Here is a 7,801-nt window from a genome sequence, read left to right on the forward strand (position 1 = left end):
CACCTGATGCTAGGGAGGCAGTGGATGTCCTGAATTGGGGGCTGGAGGCCGTGATGGGTTGGATGTGGGCTAATAAGCTGGAATTGAATCCAGACAAGATGGAGGTAATGTTGGTCAGTAGGAGAGCCAATTGGGATGAGGAAATTTTACTGGTTCTGGATGGGGTTGCACTCCCCTTGAAGGAGCAAGTACGCAGCTTGGGGGTATTACTAGACCCGGCTCTGCTTTTGGAAGCTCAGGTGGAGGCGGTGGCCAGGGGTGCCTTTGCACGGCTTCGGCTAGTGCAAAGGCACCAGCTGTGTCCCTTTCTCAAGAAGGCAGATCTGGCCACAGTTACCCATGCCTTAGTCATGTCACAGCTGGATTACTATAATGCATTCTACGTGGGGCTGCCCTTGAAGAATATCCAGAAACTGCAGATAGTGCAAAATGTGGCAGCTAGGGTTTTATCTGGAGCTGCCCGGTGGGAGCACATCACACCCATTTTGAAAGAGCTGCACTGGCTACCAGTTTGTTTCCAGGTCCAATTCAAGGTGCTGGTTTTGACGTTTAAAACCCTTAATGGTTTGGGCCTGGAATACCTGAGGGACTGCCTGCTCCCAAGGGTTGCTGCCTGCTTGATGAGGTCATCTGAGGGGGCTCTGCTCCGGGTGCCGACAATGAGGGAGGCTCGGTTGTCATGCACGCGGGACAGGGCCTTCTCTGTTGCTGCCCCCAGACTCTGGAATTCTCTCCTGGTGGCTATTTGCTCCTCGGTCTCCATCGCAGCTTTTAGAAAGCATGTTAAATCCTGGCTTTTTACCCAGGCTTTTATATGTTTGTCTCTGCTGTTGCTCTTTGTATTTTTGTACTGTTTTTATTCTTGTGTTTTAAATTTTTAATCAGATCTATGTTTTTAGCTTAATATTTTGATTGTCTTTTTTGCAATCTTGTTTTTAAATTCTGCTATGAACCACCTTGGGGTTGTTTTAATGAAAGGTGGTATATAAATGTAACAATGAAATAAATAAATAAATAAATAAATAAATAAATAAATAAATCTGTCAATAAAAAAGTGTGTTGAATTAGAAAATCAAAGTTGCCATATTTTATACCCCATGGTTTGGTTGCCACTCATGCCAGCATGTACTGTCTGACCACAAAGGCCATCTCCTATGGGGAAATCCTCTTTGACACCAGAAGTTGAATGCTAGGTGATACATGGGAGGGGTGCATCTTCCAGTTTTGTTAATGTATTATTTATTGATTGATTTGATTTGATTTGATTTGATTTGGCTCAGGGCGGTTTCCAAAATGGCTCAGGGCGGTTTACAATTAAAATGATGTGGAGAGACCCAGAGCTTAGTCTGGGGTACAGCCCCAGTTCCCTTTTTCATTTATATGTCTATTTGTCAAGATTGGGATAAACATGCTTGAGAATGACTTGCACAAAATTGCAAATAGTGAATTCCAGAAATTAATTATGCATTTTGCATATTTTCTTTTGTCTGTGCTTCATTCCCTGCCAATCAGTTTCACTAGTTGACCTCAAGTTCTAGTACTGGGGTCTTGGGACATGAGATGTTTGGGGTCGCTTTTATTAGCTGCTTTGAACATCTTTTAGTGGAAAGGTGGGATATAAATATTTTAAATACAATAATTTGAAATCACCTTTTTTCTTTATAGCATGCCAGCCTTTTTAAAATGGCATATTAGACTGGATGCATTATATTGAACTATTTTTAGCCTACTTTCCTTAAAGAAAGTAAGCTTATGAGATCACAGAGCTCTCTCTCTCGCGCGCGCGCGCGCTCACTCTCTCTCTCTCTCTCTCTCTCTCTCTCTCTGGTGTGTCCCCCTATCAACTTTGCAATGCCTGGACCAATTTGAACCAAATATGGAACAGCTATAGGGACACCTCAGTTGCATAGTCTGTGATGATGTCATCCACCCCAATGTCATGCACCCCAGTTCAAGATCGCCAAAACGTGTGAACATTTGAGGTGTAAATGGGCTAATTTGTGAATCGCCCAACTGATTTGAACCAAATTTGGAACAGCCATAGGGACACATAGGGACACCTCAACAGTATTGTTTGCAATGATGCAATACAACCCAATTCAAGATGGCGGATGTGTGAACATTTGAGGTGCAAATGTTCTAGATTATTTGTGAATAAATTAAAGAACACCTGTCCTAGTATAGATCCCTGGGGGACCCCACTTCTTACTTTCCTCCATTTAGAGAACTCTCCATTTATACTTACTCTGTTTCCTATTCTTCAACCAGTTACCAATCCACACATGAATCTGTCCCCTTATCCCATGACTGCTACATTTTCTCAAGAATCTTTGACGAGGAGATTTGTCGAAAACCTTTTGAAAGTCCAAGTATACTTTGTCAACTGGATCACCTTTACCCACATGCTTGCTGACACCCTCAAAGAACTCCAAAAGATTGGTGAGGTAATATTTACCTCTGAAGTCATGCTGGTTCTCCTTCAGCAGGTCCTGTGCTTCTATATACTTAACAATTTTATCTTTGAGAATGCTTTCCATCAATTTTATCTTAGAGATATTAAGATAACCGGCCTGTAATTTCCCAGATCCTCCCTGGATCCTTATTTGAAAATTGGTGTTACATTGGCTGCTGTCCACTCCTCTGGTACAGAGCCTGATTGCAGGGATAAGTTACATATTTCACATTTGAGTTCTTTCTCAGGGGGATGCCATCTGGCCCTGGCAATTTGTTAATCCCCACCCCCACCCCAGACAGTTTAGAACATCATCTCTCATCACTTCTATCTGACTCAGTTTTTAGCCTCTGTCCCTGAGAATTTCAGTTCAGGCACAGGTATACGCTCCATATACTCTTCCATGAAGACAAATGCAAAGAACTCATTTAGCTTCTCTATGATCTTCTTATCTTCCTTAACAATCCCTTTCATTCCCTCATAATCTAACAGGCCAACAGCTGCCCTGGCAGGTTTCCTGCTTCTGTAGTCTTTAAACAAGTTTTTATTTTAAGGTTTTAAAGAAGAACCCATACCCACAAATCCCCCATGAAAAATACAAATATTATAGGTTTTGCTAAAGCGTGTCCCCCACCACCCCTCAAGGTTTGCAAAGTTCCCTGTTTGTAGCACCGCAGAGTATAATGCCCTGTTTGGACCAAAAACCAAAACACCCCTAAAGCCAGTTTTCCTGTTCCAAAGTAGCTCACAGTCTCTAAAGAAACACAAGAGAGACACCAGCAACAGCCATTGGGAAGGGCGTTATGCTCTGAGATGAGGAGGCTCTTCTTATATTTAGGAGTTCCCACCCCTAAATATGAGAGCCAATAAAGGTGCCTCTGTGCCTGTTAGAATGGATATGACTGATTGATTGATTGAGTGCTGCCAAGTCGGTGCTGACTCTTAGTGACCACATAGATGCATTCTCTCCAGGATGATCTGTCTTCAATTTGGCCTTTAAGGTCTCTCCACCTTGCTGCTGGTCATCCTCTTCTTCTCTTTCCTTCAACTTTCCCCAGCATTATGTACTTCTCCAGGGAGCTGGGTCTTTGCACAATGTGTCCGAAGTATGATAGTTTGAGCCTGGTCATTTGTGCCTCGAGTGAAAATTCTGGATTGATTTGTTCTATGCAGGGGCGTACCATCCATTAGGTGAGGGGAGACAGTTGTCTCCTGACCCACTGCCTCAAAGTGCCCCCCAGAGGCAAGTTACATGATCCATCCCCACACCCACCAGGGCTCTCTAAGGACAGCCCTGCTCATTTTCTGCAGCAGGGCCAAGGTTCTTCTTCTTCACCTGTAAAGGAGGGCAGGGGTGGGGGCAGGTGGCCTCTCCCTCCCTTCCAGTTATCAGCTCCCATTTTTGTGCCGCCCAATCCTAAGCTTGCTTTTGAAGTTGAGCATTTTAGGGTTATTTTCCCATGTCGCGAGGTTAATGGGGCTGGGGGGTACGTGTGCAAAGGATTCCCATCCAAAGTATATTTGAGAAGTAAATCATCCTACTGAATTCAACTAGGCGTAAGCCTTAACATGAGTGCATAGGAGGATTTTTAGCCCGATGATGATCCGCCTGGGAGACTTTAATTTAAAAAAAGAATTGGTTCTGCTTGGATCAGTAGGATTTATTTATTTTTCATGTGCACCATCTCTTTGACTGAGAGCCCCAGCAAAGTCCCAAACACACCTACTGTACTTGAAAGCAAGCCCCACTAATCTCCGTGGGGCTTACTTAAGAGTAAAGGCGTTTAGACGAGCAAGGTGCTCCACCTGCCTCGCTCCCTCCGAGGGGAGTAATGGACACTCGTCGCATGCGCAGGAAGAGAAAGAATTCCTTGGTGGGAGGAGCCAAGGTACAGATGGCGCATGGACACTCTTTCGGAAGCGATAGGTGGTGCCTCGTGTTCCCATCCCATAGCAAAGTTGGGGGCAGCGGGAGGAGGGGGGAGGCTCTTCCGTGCCTGAGAAGGGGGCAATTCATGATTGCTACCAGAAGACCAGGCTGGAAATCCAACTCTGAAGACCAAAACAAAGGCAAGCTATTCTACTGAATCTCTTCCCTTTAACTACTGCCTGCCTGCTTCCTCAAATGCCAATGTGTACCTTTTCCGTCTCTGCCGTCTCCCTGGTTTCCCCAATAACACTTTAGGATGCCATCATTAATTCATTTTTGCTATGTTTAGGTGTCTTTTTATAACGGTCACTTCTTCTTCTTCGCTATAATCTGCAGCCAAGCAGAAAATAAGAATCATTACAAACCTTGCAAGTTTTTGTCTTGGAAAAATAAAATCTGTTGAACAAAGTTCAGGTTAAAAAGCAAACACAAATGGCTTCATTGGTTTCTGTCTCTCCAGCTGCAGTCCTGGGTGTGCTTACCAGGGCCGGATTAAGCTAGTGTGAGGCCTGTAGCATATGTTATGAAGCAGCCCCAAATTTAAAAAATGCGCATAAATACTGAAACATAAATTATTTACTTGCATAGTAAAGTAATTCAATTTTTTCATTTGCCTAGTGCCCCCCCCCAACTGCCCCATGCTTCCACTCAACTGAGCCAGCCAGTTAAACAAACTTTGCAAAACACCCACACACACACTTTTGTGACTCCTGACCGTGGGTTCTCCTTTGGAGTTATTTTCACAAAGAGAAAGCGGGTGGGGAACAAAACTCTGAATGTTTAAATTAAAAGGTTCTCAGGAATTCTGTACTTTGAGAAATCTGAACCTATTACCAATTTTGGCACACAACAGTGGATGTTTGATTCCAATGTGTGCAGAACATATTGGATCCCAGCAGCCATCACATTAAAAGGGCCATTTGACAATATTAAGAATATATGTTTAACCTCTTGTGCAAGCCTGACAGGAAAGCAGATGTATATTTAAAATAGTTGATGCATTGCAAATGAATGTGATTATGATGAGGTGCATTAGCAACTTCCATGAAAACAGAAGTATCCAAAAGACAATCTTTCGCAGGAGGCACAGCTTTTTCAAGCTAAATTACACTAACATGCTTAATATTAAAAAGAGGAAATGCACAAATCATTCAGTGCAACCCTAAGCATGTTTACTCAGAAGTAAGTCCCACTGAACTCAATGAGCCTTACTCTCTAGTAAGCGTGTTTAGGTTTGCAGCCTCCGTTTATCTTTGGACAATTTCAATGGGCATCCCAATGTAAAGCTAATGAAGTTGGCAACGCTGCAGTAGTTATTTTAGTTCTAGAGGAGAGGAGAGGAGCTCACCTTAAATTTGGCAGTTCCTTGAAAAGCAATGATCACAAATTCCCTCCCAACAGCACTAGATACTAAAGGAGGATATAAGTGACCTTACCCAACAAGACCGTGATATAAGCTCCCCTCAATTGATCCACTAAACTTTGAGACTCCTCTTGCGCGCATCTGAGTTACTTCCGGCTTTCTTTTTCCTCTTAAAGGTACACATTCTCATTGTTTATCTTTACCCTCTCCCAGTCAGTCGGAAAACGCTCGCAACATTCAACTAGCATCTTCCTTAGCTTCCTTTCTTCCACCCGGCATTAATAGTTGGTTGTTTTTTAATCTAAACTGCTTTTATTTCTTTTACTCTCTGTGTGTGTATGTTTTTTAAAACTTTACAGTTTAAACAAATAAGGACCAACTCCCTGGCGATTAAGTTATCTTTGAGACCCCTTTGCAAGCTATCTGTTCCTACTGTTGTTCTTACTACTCCCTCCTGTGCTGCTTAACATAATAGATAACCCAATCAACACCATGGTGCCAGGAAGACCTTGCTTAAACGCCTCAAGCGAAGCGTAGATGAGAATGGGCAGCAGCAGGCAATGAGGAGATTCAGCAGAGAGCACCAAATAGAGAGCAGAAAGAAGGGGCAGACGTTCAAGCCAGGCATGCGGGACCCTAGAAAACGCGGGGCCGGTAGCAAATGCTACATTTGCTACTATGTTAATCCGGCCCTGCTTACCTGCAAGCAAGACCCATTGGACACATGGGCACTTGCTTCGGAGTAAACACAAGGATTGCACCATTAGCATTCTTTGAGATTGATGGGTTTTTTTTTTGCAAATTCTTGCTTGATATATGTCTTGTTAACTGACCAAGAGGCCCTTTGGGGACAGAAGAGATGGGGTATGTCTCTCACTTACAATGAAATAAAATAAAATAAAATTTGGCAAATATATAAACAGAGAGATACATCTAAGCAAAGGGAAGATATTTCCCTCTGGTGCATCCTGATTTGTGCACACATATTGCGGGGGGAGGGGGGAAAGAAAGCATTAATTAATTTCCTTTTCTATTCCTGACTGACCCTCAATAACCCTCCAATATCTGCACAGGTGTATTAGGATATTGATGGGAAAGAGCAAGCAGTTAACCCCTCCACCCCAATGGTTGGAAGAGATCTGCAGGGGTGGGTTCAGGTTGGCAGAAAGGTGCCATTGCAAAGGAAAAGCAGCATGCCGCAGTGGTTAAGAGTGTTTGATTAGGGATCTGAGGGGCTTGATTAGGGATCTGACTGCGAGCGCCTTCTGGACTCTCTCTCCCGCTTTCTTTCTCTCTCACATACACAGCCTTACGTACTTCACAGGATCATGGTGTTGGGAATTCTCTCTGGTAAGAGATACCCTTCCATTACAGCAGAGTGCACTGAGGCACAACACAGCGGAGTCTGCCTAGGCATGCGTGTATGCTGAGAGTAAAAGAAACTTGGAGCCAGTTCATAGTTCAAATCAATATAAGGAGTCTTTATTAGTGAACTCCATTCTAGATAGTAAAGTGGAGAGATGGGATCTCTAATCTAGCTAGCTAGCTGGACGCAGAGGGATGGATTCTGCATCTCTGCACACATGGTGCAGGGAGAGAGGAGCGTGTTGCAAGGGAGAAGAAAGGGAAGAGGAAGAGGAAGTGGCAAGGAACGAAGGAAGTCCCTAAGAGTAGCGATCTACATTTCAAAGGGATAGTGTCAGAGCAGTAGAGAAGGGATGGCCAATGTCTTGACCCCTCTAGCGTTCTGACTCACTAATCTATCCCCCTCTGTCACTGAGGCATGAGCCAGTGCAGAGTCCTTCACGTTCCAACACATGGGGAGGGTAAAACACAGGAGGACACTGTCTTGTGTTGTCCTTAGAGGAAAGGCAGGAGAGTAACAAAATGCATACAGCAGCCCCCCCCCCCAACACTCAGTTGCATCTGGAGAGCCCTGTGAAAAGTTAAAACGGCAGCACAGTGGTGGTCCCCTGTGTTGCTGTCTGCCTGACCTAGGTTAGGATGACCATCAACTCTGTTGAGAAAGAGGCGATGGGGAGGCAGAAACTCGGGC

This window comes from Hemicordylus capensis, chromosome 2, assembly GCF_027244095.1.
Source record: "Hemicordylus capensis ecotype Gifberg chromosome 2, rHemCap1.1.pri, whole genome shotgun sequence".
Classification (NCBI taxonomy): domain Eukaryota; kingdom Metazoa; phylum Chordata; class Lepidosauria; order Squamata; family Cordylidae; genus Hemicordylus; species Hemicordylus capensis.